Raw genomic sequence first — 13,853 nt, 5'->3', positions numbered from 1 at the left:
CAATTCTGTTTGTCCGTTTCACCTAGTCAAGCTCATAGTATGACTCAAACCCGCTTGAAGTGACACATACATTTGATCACAGCAATCTGTTCTCTGCACACAAAAGGAATCTGTTCAAGCCTTGTGCTTTTTTGAATTACCCAGAAACGTGAAAAATCCTACAACCTTCCGAAGACCAATGCCTCAGCTAATCAGTGTTCAATTGCCAAGCAGTAAGCACCCTTGTTCTATAAGGCGACAGAAATGATTTAAATCATTTGAAATTTGTCATTCTCAGGGCTCTTGTGACACAGTGAAAATGTCCCCAACCCTGGATTGGTGAGGCATTGTGGGAGAGTTCAACCACAGGAAGTGAAAGTGGACACTGCTAGGAGAAAGAGGAGGAGGAATCCTGAAGGGGGAAGAGTGGACTCGGTGTCCTGTATTGGTGTTGCTGCCTAGGCCCTGCCCTGGCTCTGTGTGCTGGTTCTGCTGCTGCCCAAGCCCTGCCTTTGGACTGTCACTGGTGCTGCTGTCTCGGACCCCCTGACATTGTTGTTGCTAGAGGGAACCACGTATAAAACTCGTCACCGCTGTCTGGGACTTTCAGCCCTCCCTGAGTGACATTTTTGTTTTACTATGTTTAAAATGGCGACCACTAGCTATTGTTGTAGCATCCGAAATGTACGGAAAGACAGTGCTTTCCCTTTGCTTTGAGCGGGCAATGCACCTGACCCTGAAGAAAGGGCTCACTGTGGGCAGAACCTATCTCTCAGTCAATCCTTCAGACATCACGGCACAAAAGCTTGTGTTCTCCAATGTCCCGGCATTTATTGCCAGTGAGCTTCTCCTCTCCCACTTATAGCTGCTGGGTGAGGTGTGGTCAGGGACTGGACCCATCCCGTTCAGACTGAAGACCCTGAGCCTAATACACATTTACTCTTTCTGGTGCCAGGTCTTCATTATCTTGGCCTTGGGTGAGGTGACTGAGGAAGTATTTCCTGTGCGCTGTGAGGGGATGGCCTACTGTGCCTTCTGGATGATTGGGTAGCGAGCAGTGTCACTTGTGTGCCACCAAGCAACATGGGTAGCCAATGGTGGCTGGGCTGCACCCGTTCCCCCTACTGCTAAGGTAATACCCAGAAACCCACAAGCCAGAGTTTGCTGTTGCCACAGTCTGTGGCAAGAAGGGGGTTGGGCATCCAGCCAGAAAGAAGGCGTGGCATAGGTCCAAACACTCACTGAATGTGCCCTAGAACCCGTTGCGTTACCCTCAGAGTCGGCACCTTGGCCCAGCCCACCCCGGTGCGAAAATGCCCCCGTGGCTGGGCACGGGTTACTCTGGCATGGGAACCCTGAGCCCAAACCCCACCTCTCATTGGCTGTACGCAGTAACGCCGGTCCCTGGACCCGTGCGGCTAAGCCCAGAGATTCCGAACCTGATCCCTGACCCCCCCACCTTAGCCCAAAGTTTCCAGGCCTGGTTCGGTGTGTGGGAATTCCAGTCCCGAACCCACCCCCCCTTCATCACCTAATCGCAGGGATTCTGAGATGGGAGCAGAAATGACAGAGGCAGTCTTCCCTGACCCATCACACCCGAGCCTTCTCCCAGCCAATAGTGTCTCTGCAGTAGCTGGTGGGAAGGTGTAAAACCCCGAAGAATGCTGGGAAAAGAGGCAGCTATCATGATAACCCTGCAGAGGGAGGACTTCCCTGCTGTGAGGGTCACATACTGCTCTTCCCCGATGCCTCCTGCCCCTCCTGTGTTGCGACTTAGCTGGTCCTCCCACTGCCAAAATCCTAGTGACACCTGAGGAGAAACAAAGCCCTGTGAAGGCCATGGTGCAGGCAGCGTAAGCCTTCCTGGCTCATCGGGTGGTGGGGAAGAGGAAGGTGGATTCCCGGGTGCCTTGGTTCCTGCGGGAGAATCTTTTCCTTAAGGGGCTAGGTGACCCGGTGTCAGGAGAGGAGCAGGGCCCTGAGTCTCTGCCACTCGATGACCCAGAACTGGAACATTTCCTAATGGAGTCTACCAAGGAAGCCCTGCCAATGACTCTGAGGGTGGTGTCATTGTACAGGTCACACCCCTCCAACTCTCACGGTGGTGGAGGGGCCAGTGGATGACAACAACTGCCTGGAGGAGGGCGTGGACTTGGTGGTGGGTGCTGGGGATGATGTGGAGTATGTGTCCAGCAAGGTTTAGATTCTCTACTGTCCCTCACTGAATTTCCCCTCACCCCAGCCGAGGATCTCTGGGATTCTCTGGTGAAGACTGTTGGTTGATGCAATAGAGTCTAGCTGGCTGTGGACTGCTGGAATGTTTTTGAACTGGTCTTCTGATCCAGACAGCTCTCAGTGCGTCCATGTTGGCCCCGAATAACCAGCGACAGTTCAGGAACATTTCTTGGGGGTCTTGAGGAAGGCGAGGGATCTGTGTGCCCTTCCTTCCTCCACACAGGGTTTTTTAATTTGGTAATAGTGGCGCACGGCTGCTGACATGACGACCACCATAGCCAGCCTCAACATCAATGGCAGTAGGAATCACAACACAGATTCCAGATCATCTCAGTCTTCTGGATCAGGATGCACATGATGTGCTTCCTGCAAATTCATCAAAGATCCTTAGACAGCACCTGCCAATCCATGACCACTTCCATCTGGAAGGACAAAGGCAGCAAGTACTTGGGAACACCACCCCCCTGCAAGTTCCCTTCCAAGCCACTTACTACCCTGAGGTGGAAATATACCACCGTTCCCTCACTGTTGCTGGGTCAAAATCCTGGAACTCCTTCCTTAATGACATTGTGGGTCAACCCACAGCAAGTGGACTGCAGTGATTCAAGAAGGCAGCTCACCCCCACCTTCTCAAGGGCAAATAGGGATGGGCTATCAATGCTGGCCAGCCAGCGATACTCAAGTCCCACAAATGAATAAAAAAAATCCCACAACACACAGGGAGACAAAGTCACTTGACTCCTGGAGTGGCAAGGAAAGATCTATATGAGACACCTCACAACCAATTCCAGAAGAGTGAGTGATCAACTTGTTGGCCACATGTCTTTAGCTAGAGATCTTGGGGACTAGGAACCAGTGCTAGGTGGTTTGCTTCAACTGACGCTAGTGGGGGTGTCAGCACAATGATCCACTTTGTGAATGTTTATGTTTCTCTGGTTGGGCCAAGACAAATGGGCTTTATTGAAGAGTCCACTCACCTCATGTCCATTAACAAAATGCCTTTGAGTCACCCTCATGGGGATTTTAACTGCACCCTTGAAGAACAGGACCATGGTGGTGCCCAGTCTGGTTTTGCATGGGGGAGGAAGTTGGGGGACTTGGTCAAGTCCTTCGACCTGGTGGACGTCTGGCAGAATCTCCATCCTGACTCCATTGCCTTCACTTTCGTAAGCCCTGGGGTCAGTGCATCGAGGCTTAACTGCCAGTTCGTTTCACAGGTCTACATCTCCTGTGTTCTGGTGGCCTCCATGCTGCAGGTGCCATCCACAGATCACCACCTGGTATGGGTGGAGCTCACTCTGTTTGGCACCCAGCTGAGGTCATCTTTAACAATCTGCTGCTGGAGGATAAGCAGTTCCAGGATTTGCTTTGTCATTCTGGAGTAGCTGAGGAAGGAAGTGGGGGTGTAGGAGCTTCCCTTCCTTGAAGCTATGGTGGGATGTGGGCAAGGCTCTTCTGTCAGGGTTGGTGAGAGGGTCAACGAAGAGGCAGACATCCAGGATCGAGGGGTTGGAGGTGCTTGACCTGGAGTCACATCTCAGTCAGCCTAATGTGGATCCAGACCTGCAGGGGGTGTGTGAAGAGAAGGCTGCACTCCAAGACCTGCAGCTCGTTGGATCCTGGGATGTGTATGCAAGGTCACAGATCCAGCTGCTCGGGGACCTAGACCACAGCTCCCCTTTTTCTACTCACTGGAAAAAAGATTTGGGGCCCGTCAGCAGCTGCTTGTGCTACTGAATCATAGAATCCCTACAGTGTGGAAACAGGCCCTTTGGCCCAACAAGTCCACACCAACCCTCCAGAAGTATCCCCTCCCAAACCCAATCCCCATTACTGTATATTTGTCCCTGACTAATGCACCTAACCTACACATCCTTGAAGACTATGGGCAATTTAGCATGGCCAATTCACCCAACCTGCACTTCTTTGGATTGTGGGAGGAAACCCACACAGACACGGGGAGAATGCGCAAACTCCACACAGTCGCCTGAGGCTGGAATCGAATCTGGGTCTCTGGCACTGTGAGGCAGCAGCGCTAGCCACTCACCCACCTGTGCCACCCCAAACCTGGCTGGTCCCTCATCTCAAATCTGGAGGGTATCAAGACCTAGATCAAAGCCGAGTCTGCAGATCTGTTCTGTGTGGACCCATCCAGTGAGGATACTCGCAGAGGTTTGTGGGAGAAGCCGCCTCGGGTCAGCCTGGGGGACGCTCCTGTCTCTTTAAAGGAGGCATCAGATATCACCACCTGACTCTCGAAGGATTGGTTCCCCAGGTCTAGGTGGGCTGATGGCGGACTTTTTCAGGGCGTTTGGGATGTCCTGGGAGGTGACTATGTGTGGATCCTGGAGGAAGGTTTTGCAACCGAAGAGCTGCCCCATTCCTTGGCACAGGGCGGTTATCATCCTGTTGCCGAGGAAAGGGACCTTTATCCACATCAAATCCGTCATCCGGTCCCCCTCCTCAGCACAGACTGCATCATTTTTGCCAGGATGTCGTCATCTCGCCTGGGATCTGCGTTGGATCACACAGACAAAATAATCCTCTTGTGGGGCATTCGAGGACGAGATGTCATAGCGTTCGGATAATGGGTAGCAAATTTAAAACAGACTTCAGGAGAAACTACCTCTCCCACAGGGGATTATGAATTTGCTACCCCAAAGTGCGGTGGATGTTAGGACAATTTAAGGAGGAGATAGACAGATTTGTAATTGGTAATGGGTTGAAGGGATATAGGGAAAAGGCAGGAAAATGGGGGCGAGGAGCGTATTAGTCATGATCGAATGTCAGAGCAGACGCAATGGGCCGAATGGCCTAATTCTGCTCCTATATCCTGTGAAATTAATGACCCACTCTGGCCAATCATACATGGTCCCGGGCCAGAAGTTCCATGACAGTGTCCATCTGGTATGGGACCTGATCCATTTTATCCCAGAGGGCTGGTCTGTTCAGTGCCTTTGTGTTCCTCAATCAGGAAGAACGCATTTCGTAGGATCGATCACGAATATCTGCTCGGGACTATGCAAGCATTCGGATTTCGGGACACAGTTTGTCACCCAAGCACTGAGGATGTCACCTAGACAAGGGACGAAACGTCTGCAACACAAATTCCCAGCTCGGCGAACAGAACCACAACAAAAAGAAGCATTGGGTCGTGGCAGGGATTCTAAGTCACCCTGAGGAGGGCAATCAACTACTGGTGTTCCTCCGCACCCAAGTGGCATCTTTCCACCTTCAGAACCTGCAGCGATACCTTTACTCGAGCCTTCTCCCAGATGGTCTGTCATGGCAAGGTATTTTTTCTGCCAGGTGTGTAACACATAGCTCCTGTTCATTGACCGAGAGGGTGGGCAACTCTCCCTCAGGACACTGCCTGTCCTTTACCAAGATCTAATCAATGTCTGGAACAAAGTTGACTCATGCCAGGCCTTCCTGCCATCTGGAATAGCGACCATCATCAGAGAGCTGTTGCTCAGGAATGCACATCTCTGCCATTGTGGGTTCGAATGACTGGAGGAGGACAGGGATATGGCCAAGGGAGTAAACCAGAGTTGGAGGTATGCTGGGTGGCAGAGGTCTGGGCTGGATATTGCCACCGGAAGTGGCATGTAGGGGTACGGTGGACGTCCATCTCACAGCAGATGCCATCCAATGCCTGAAAACAATGGTGCTTGGGCCTGATGGCATGCGTCAGTTGGAGGATGGAAGAAAAGTGAGGACTGCAGATGCTGGAGATCAGGGTCAGAAGGTGTGGTGCTGGAAAAGCACAGCCACTCTCCTGCTCCTTAGATGGAGGATGCTCAGGTGCTCGTTGGAATCCTGTCAGTGTGTACCCCTGTTGGTACAGAATCTCGCATTGATTCCATGGTCCTGAACCTCCCTCAGGAGCCTGTGTCCCACAACCTGAGCCTCCTCCTTCGTCTGTGCTGTGTGTCATTTAGGAAGGCAAAACAGCAGTTCTTGGTCAGGTTGTTGCTGCACATCATCCACCTCGACTCTTACATTCACCACTCGGCCTCGCCTTGGTGTCCTTACTTGCTGCTGGGCACCAGGGATCCCCGATGGAGGCCTTCCATGTGGGAGTCCTCCCTCTTTCTATCAGGGCTCTGGGTTGGAGGGTGTCGAACCCAGCCATCCCATATAACCACAGACTGCAGCAGTTCAGACTCCCAGCCAAACTGTTCATTTTGTGGCAGTGTGGAGTCCGTGGGCCGCGTATATATTGGTTGTGGGCACTTACACTCCCTTTCTGGTTATTGTTTAAATTAACTGTTGTGTTTTAAGTCGCACCTTATCATTACACTCTTGAACTTCATTACACTCTTGAACTTTGGGCACCCGATGCGAAGAGGTGTGAGCAGATTGGAGAAGCCCCTTGTGGGTGTGCTCTTGGACCTGGCCGGGATGGCAATGATCAGATGCAGGCAGTGGAGGGAGTCATCTTTGCCGACTGCTTATCCCTCTTCCGCAGTTACATTCAAGCCCAGATATCTTCGGAGAGGGAGCACATGGTGTCCACCAACGCCTTCATCGCCTTTAGGGAGAGATGGGCACCGCAGTGGACGGAGACTCTTATTCTTCCCTCTAACTCCAATTTGATTTAGTCCCCTCCTTCTCTCCCTCCTCCCCCCACTCCCATCACATTTTGATGACAGTATTGCCCTTCACAGACTTTTCTTGTTAAGGTTCAATTGGTCACGTGGGTGTTTCGATGATGATGGAATAAATGAATAATCAAATATACACGCAATGGTGTCTTATTACTGTGTATTCGAAGTATTTCGGCTGTGCAGGCTTGGATGCAGTGGTAGTGTGGGGTTTTTAAGAGAAAATAAAGCAGATCCATGGAACCCTCTTGTAAACCTGGAAGAGAGAAAAAAAAAGACATTTGTCACCTTTAGGGCCCTTGTGGCGCTAAGGTAGTATCCCTATCCCTAGACTGAGAAACCTGGGTTCAAGACCCACCTGCGCCAGTGACATGACTGAACAGGTTGGAAAAAGAAAATCCATGCAATAATTATTTTTTAAATTAGACTTCCAGTGTAGTTCCTGATGATTGGAAAATAAATAGTGTCCTTCTACCAATGATTTTAGAGAGAGAGGCTGGAGTGCTTTATCTCCTCTTCCAGTTCCATTTTTTAAAAAAAATGTTTCGCTCTTTGGGCTCTTGTGGTAAAATGGTAGAATCCTTATCCGAAAACCAAGAGACCTGAATTCAAGTCTCACCTGCTCTGGATATATGGAATAACATCTCTGAACAGGTTGATTAGAAAAAGAAATTTGTCACTCTTGCATTTGCCCTGATGGATACAAAGGCAAGAAACACTGGTAACATTTCTCACTTTTCAGCAATAATTCTCTATAACTCTTGCACCTCTTTATAATTTATTTGCAAATTTGGTCCACGACGTCTTTTCCATTCATGTAGAGACAACTATAAACAACAGATTTGCACTGTTCTGTAGCTCAGTTCTAGCTAAATAGATTCTGTCACTTACTCCTTGTTCCCCACTCCTACCATGGTGCAGGGAGAGAAGAGAAATGTAATTGGGGATAGCATAGTTAGAGGCATGGACACTATGACCAGGATGGAGAGGCCCAAAGGTTGTGTTGCTTGCATGGTGTTTGGATTTGGGGTATCTCATCTGAGCTGCAGAGGAACTTGGAGTGGGAGGGGAAAGATCCAGTGGTCGTGGTCCACATAGATACCAAACGACATAGACTAAACTAGGGCAGAGGTTCTTCTAAGGGAGACTGAACAGCTAGGAGATAAACTTAAAAGCAGAACTACAAAAAGGTAATAATCTCCGGATTACTACCTGAGCCACGAGTTAATTGGCACAGGGTCAATAAGACTAAGCAGGTAAATGCATGGCTCAAAGACTGGTGGGAGAAATGGGTTTGAATTAATGGAACATTGGCGTCAGTATTGGGGAAGAAGAGACGTATTCCTATGGGATGGTCTTCATCTGAACCGTGCTGGGACCAGAATCTTAGTGACTCATATAACTAGGGCTGTAGATAGGGCTTTAAACTAAATGGTGGGTTGGGGGACAGGTTGGTTCAGTTAAAGGGGAAGTTAGAAAACCCAAATTAAAGGAGGAGGTAAGAGTGCAGAGCTCAGGAGAGGCTATTAAAGTCTCCAGCTAGATACAAAAAGGCTGTGAGTATGAAAAGGATAAGCAAACAAACTTCAAGCATTCTTGACAAATGAATGACAATGAGAAGAGGAATGGTTAATACAGGACTGAAGGGGTTATAGCTACACACAGTATAAGGAATAAGATAAATGAACTTGAGGCGCAGATCAAAATTGTCAGGTATGTTTGGTGAGCATCATGGAGATGTAGCTGCAAGGATTGAGCTGAATACTCAAGGACATACATCCTATCAAAAAGATGGGTGGGGGTATGGTGTTGCCTATTTAGTAAGCAATGAAATTAAATCAATAGTAAAAAAACAAAGTAGGGTCAGATGGTGAATAATCTGAGTGGGTAGAATTGAGGAACCGCAAAGGTTAAAAAAAATCATAGTTGGAGTTATGTTCAGGCCTCCAAACAGTAGTCAGGAGCTGGGGCACAAGATACACCAGGAGAGAGAAAAGCTGTGTAGGAAAGGAAAATTTAAAGTGATCATGGGGAACTTCATCATGCAGATGGACTGGGAAAATCAGGTTGGTAGTGGATTGCAAGAAAAAGGAATTTGTGGAATGTTCACAAGATTTATTTTGGAGCAGCTGGTGGTGGAACCGACTAGGGAACAGGTAATACTGGATTTAGTGTTATGCAATAGGGCAGACTTGGTAAGGGAGTTTAAGGTGAAGGAACCCATTGGAGGCAGTGATCATCATACGATTGAATTTACTCTGCAATTTGAGAGGGAGAAGCGAGAATCAGAGGTAATGGTATCACAGCTTGAATAAAGGCAACTACAGAGGCATGAGGGAGGAGCTGGGTAGAATTGACTGCGAGGGGAGCTTAGCAGGAAAGACAGTCGATCAGCAATGGCAGGAGTTTCTGGGAGTAATTCAGGAGACACAGCAGAGATTCATTCTGAGGAAAAAGAAGCATGGTACAGGGAGGATGAGGCAACCATGGCCAACTAGGGAAGTCAGGGATAGTGTAAAAGCAAAAGAGAAAGCATATAATGTGGTGAAAGGCAGTGGGAAACCTGAAGATAGGGACGCTTACAAAGAGCAACAGAGGGCAACAAAAAAAGAAATAAGGAGGAAGGACATTAAATATGAGGGTAAGCTAGATATATAAAGGCAAAAGTGGACATTGGGCTACTGGAAAATAATGCTGGAGAGATAGTAGTGGGGAACAAGGAAATGATTGAGGGGTTAGTCTTCACAGTGAAAGACACAAGTGATATTCAAAAATTCAAGAGAGTGAGGGGGCAGAGCGAAGTATGATGGCCATCATCAAGGAGAAGGTGCTAGAAAAACTGAATGGCCTGAAGGTGGATAAATCACCAGGACCAGATGGACTATACCCCAGAGTTCTAAGGGAGGTAGCTGAGGACATAGTGGAGGAGTTAGTGGTGATCTTTCAGGAATTGCTAGAATCAGGGAGGGTTACAGAGAACTGGACAATCACCAATGTAACACCCCTGTTTAAACAGGAAGTAAGGAAAAAGATGGAAAATTACAGACCAATTAGCCTAACCTCGGTCATGGGTAAGATCCTGGAAGGATGAGATTTCTGAATACTTAGAGGTATATGGCAAAATAGGGCAAAGTCAGCATGGCTTCATCAAGGTGAGGCCATGCCTGACAAACTTACTAGAATTCTTTGGGGAAGTATCAAACAGGGTTAGACCAAGGAGAGCCAATGGATATTATCTGCCTGGACTTCAAGAAGGCCTTTGACAAAGTGTCACTCAAGAGACTACCGAGTAAGATAAGAGATCATGATGTTAAAGGCAAGGTGCTAGCAGGGATAGAAGCTTGGTTGTCTGGCAGAAAGCAGATATTGGGGATAAAAGGGTCCTTCTCAGGATGGCAGCCAGGTTCCACAAGGCTCAGTGTTGGGTCCACAACATTTCACTTTATACATTAACAATCTAAATGAAGGAACTGAGGGCATTCTGGCTAAGTTTGCAGATGATACAAAGATAGATAGAGGGACAGGTGGCATTAAAGAGGCATGGAGGTTGCAGAAGGGTTTGGGCAGGTTAGGAGAGTGGGCAAAGAAGTGGTAGATGGAGTAGAACGTGGGAAAGTGTTCGAAGGAACTTTGGGAGGAAGAATAGAGGCATGGACTATTTTCAAAAAGGGGAGAAAATTCAGAAGTCTGAAGTGTAAACAGACTTGGGAATTCTAGTCCAAGATTCTCTTAAGATAAACTTGCAGGTTGAGTCAGTACTTAGGAAGCCAAATGCAATGATGGCATCTATTTTGAGAAAACTTAAAATAAGGGATATTATTCTGAGGCTCTATAAGGCTCTGGTCAGACCAATTTGGAATATTGTGTGTGATTTTGGGCCCCATATCTCAGGAAGGATTTACTGGCCCTGGAGCGTGTTCAGAGGAGGTTCACAAGAACAGTCCCAGGAATCAAAAGCTTAATATATGCGGAATGTTTGAGGACTCTTGGTCTATACTTGGAGTTTAGAAGGATGAGGGGGCATGTAATTAAAACATACAGAATACTAAATGGCCTGGATAGAGTTAATGTTGAGAAAGATATAAAAGGGAATTAAGGGGCAACTTTTTCACGCAGTGGGTGGTGCGAGTATGGAATGAGCTGCCAGAGGAAGTGGTGGAGGCTGGTACAACTACAACATTTAAAAGGCATCTGGATGGGTATATGAAGGGTTTAGAGGGATATGGGCCAAGTGCTGGCAAATTGGACTATTCTAGGTTAGGATATCTGGTCGGCATGGATGTGTTGGACCAAAGGGTCTATTTCTGTGCTGTACATCTCTATGACTCTATAAGATGTTTCCCTTGGTAGGAGAGACTGGGACCCAAGTGCACAACCTTACAGTAAAGGGAAGACCTTTCTGAACGGAGTTAAGGAGAACTTCTTCAGCCAGAGAGTGGTGAATCTATGGAATTTATTACCAAACAAGGCTGTGGAAACCAGGTCATTGAGTATATTTCAGACTGAGATAGATCGGTTCTCAAGTATCAAGGGTTACGGGGAGAAAATGTGAGAATGGGATTGAGAAACTTATCAGCCATGATTGTACGCTGGAGCAGACCTGATGGGCTGAATGGCCTAATTCCTGCTCCTGTCTTATGGTCTATCTTCAGCATCTATACCATCTTTTGCTAGCTACTGCTAGTTCTGTTGAGGGGACACTGAGCCTGAAATATTAACTCTGCTTTGAGTTTCCCCAGCAATTTCTATTTTTGTTTCAGATTTCCAGCATCTGAAGCTCTTTGTTTTACTCACTCTAATTTAGACTTTACTTCTTTCTCCCTTACTCTGAATTGACTTAATCATTTATTGTTTCATATTGTCACAAAGTTGAAAGTTTATGTTTGCTTTAAGATAGAAAGTGTTTTCTGAATTTTTAAAGTAAATTTAAAGTACAGCCACAGCTGCCAAACAGAGCAGCTAAAGGATGGACTGTTCCAAAATAGATACCCATGTAACAGTTGGCTGTTAAATGGATACCTGAGTTTTGGTTGCTGTTTTGACGACAATTCGAATTTAACCAATTAATTTAAAATATTCCCAGGATACTGAAACCCAGCTGAGTTTGAATTTACTGTATCGGCAACATCAGACCAATGAGAGGATACGATGTTGGGGGCAATGTTGAAAATTTGGTCAGAATAACTGCCATAGAGCCGGAGAGCTAACTGCCCATCTAATATCTTGCTCTCAAAGAAAGAAGAATACACTCTATCAAAAGCTACTTTTTCCCGTAAAAAAAACTTGCAGTTAAACGAAAGAAGACAACTCAAGGAAATCAACAGACTGAAGATTGAAGGCAGTGGAGAAGACAGAGTGTGAACTTGAGATTAGGTTAGTGTAATGTTTAATAATTGTGTTATTGGAACAGCATTTTTATAGAAAGTAATTAGTTAAGAAAAAGAGTGTTCAGTTTAATAGTTTTGTTTAGTATTCACTATTAGAGTCAGGAAAATAAATGGTTATTTTTCTTTAAGTAGTGGAAATTAGGAGTTTTCTTTCACTCACTCACTTTTAACAGATTACGAGGCAAACTTTTCTGGGCGTTTGGCTTTATTTACCAGAGGGGTTCAACCTACACATTGTAACAATGTCCCGGTGCTATCTATCTCTTCCAGTATTCAATGTGCCTTGGTATTGTTATTATCCTAGCTGATAGTAATATTAGACAAGTCAGATAAACCAAATAGGAACAGGAGTAAGTGTTCAGCCTTGCAAGTTTGCTTTGCTATTCAATAGGACCTTGACTGACCCGGCATTCCTTACATCCATTTTGCTGCTCTTTCCCCATAACCCTTGATTCCATCATTGGTCCCTTATTTAAGGGATTGGACATGTTTTTGTTGTTGCTGGGATGGTGTGCTGCCTTTATAGTCTGTTTTATACCTCCCTCTGCAAACGAACCATGTATGGTGTTGAGGACCTGGCTCTGGCTGCACTCCTGAGATGAACCATCATTCTTATCATGATTAGAATGAACAATGGTGGGAGACTTTAATGAGGTTAGTAGACTCCTGCATTTCCTTCTTGACTGCCTCTTGGTCATAGATTCCCTCTCTCCTTGCATGTTCCTAACCTGTGAGTAAATCACATTTATAAACTTGCTTTTCACATAGCTCTTAGCTATTCTGACATTGGGCGCTGCTCAAGTTCTGAACTCAATGATCAAGATGCTCCCCTTGAGGACAGTTCCTGAACAAATGGTCATAGAATACATGGGAGGATGTTCACTTTAAAAGTCTGAGCAGCCCTGCAATTATTGTATAAGATAATAAACCTTGCTATTACCAGTAAAAAGAATTTCCTCTCTCAAAGGGTTGTGAAACTTTGGAATTGTCTACCTCAGACAACTCTAGCTTTGAGCAAGATATCATGAAGTATCTGCACACTAATGATACTAAGAGGTCTGGCAGGAAAGTGGCATTGAGGAGATGATCAGAGGCTCTCTAGAATTATAGTACATCTCCATGGGCTGAATGGCCCACACCTCTTCCTATATTCATCTCTGTGCACCCCACCAGCCTGCAAGAGGGTTTTGTTGAAATGTATCTTCTATACACCCGATTTTTTTATTTTAGGGAGGTTTCCCAGTTCAAAAGTATCATTACTCCTCAGTCAAGGAGTGTTGTCATGGGAGCTGAACACAGAGCTTCCACCTTACAGGTTCGGATGCACAGGCTAAGTAAGTAAAACAAGTTATTAAAATTAAACATTGAGAGGGCAGCTAGCTGACTGATGATATGATCACAGTCCACAATGGCACAGTGGTAAGTGTCCCACCTCACGGCTTGATGGCCATCGAAGAGGAGTCATAACACAGTCAAAGAAAAGAAAGAGAAGATATACCCTGTGGCATTTCCCATAGCAATACCCTGACCAATCTGAGTCAACTTGCCTGACTTGAATTTAAACGTATTTTTTAGCAATACTCAAAAAAAAAAGATTTTTCTTGTATCCAGTCTCTTGATTTTTAAGAGCTTTCAAATGAGATGT

Source organism: Chiloscyllium punctatum, chromosome 29, assembly GCF_047496795.1.
Source record: "Chiloscyllium punctatum isolate Juve2018m chromosome 29, sChiPun1.3, whole genome shotgun sequence".
NCBI classification, from domain to species: domain Eukaryota; kingdom Metazoa; phylum Chordata; class Chondrichthyes; order Orectolobiformes; family Hemiscylliidae; genus Chiloscyllium; species Chiloscyllium punctatum.
Note: the sequence above shows the minus strand (reverse complement) of the source record.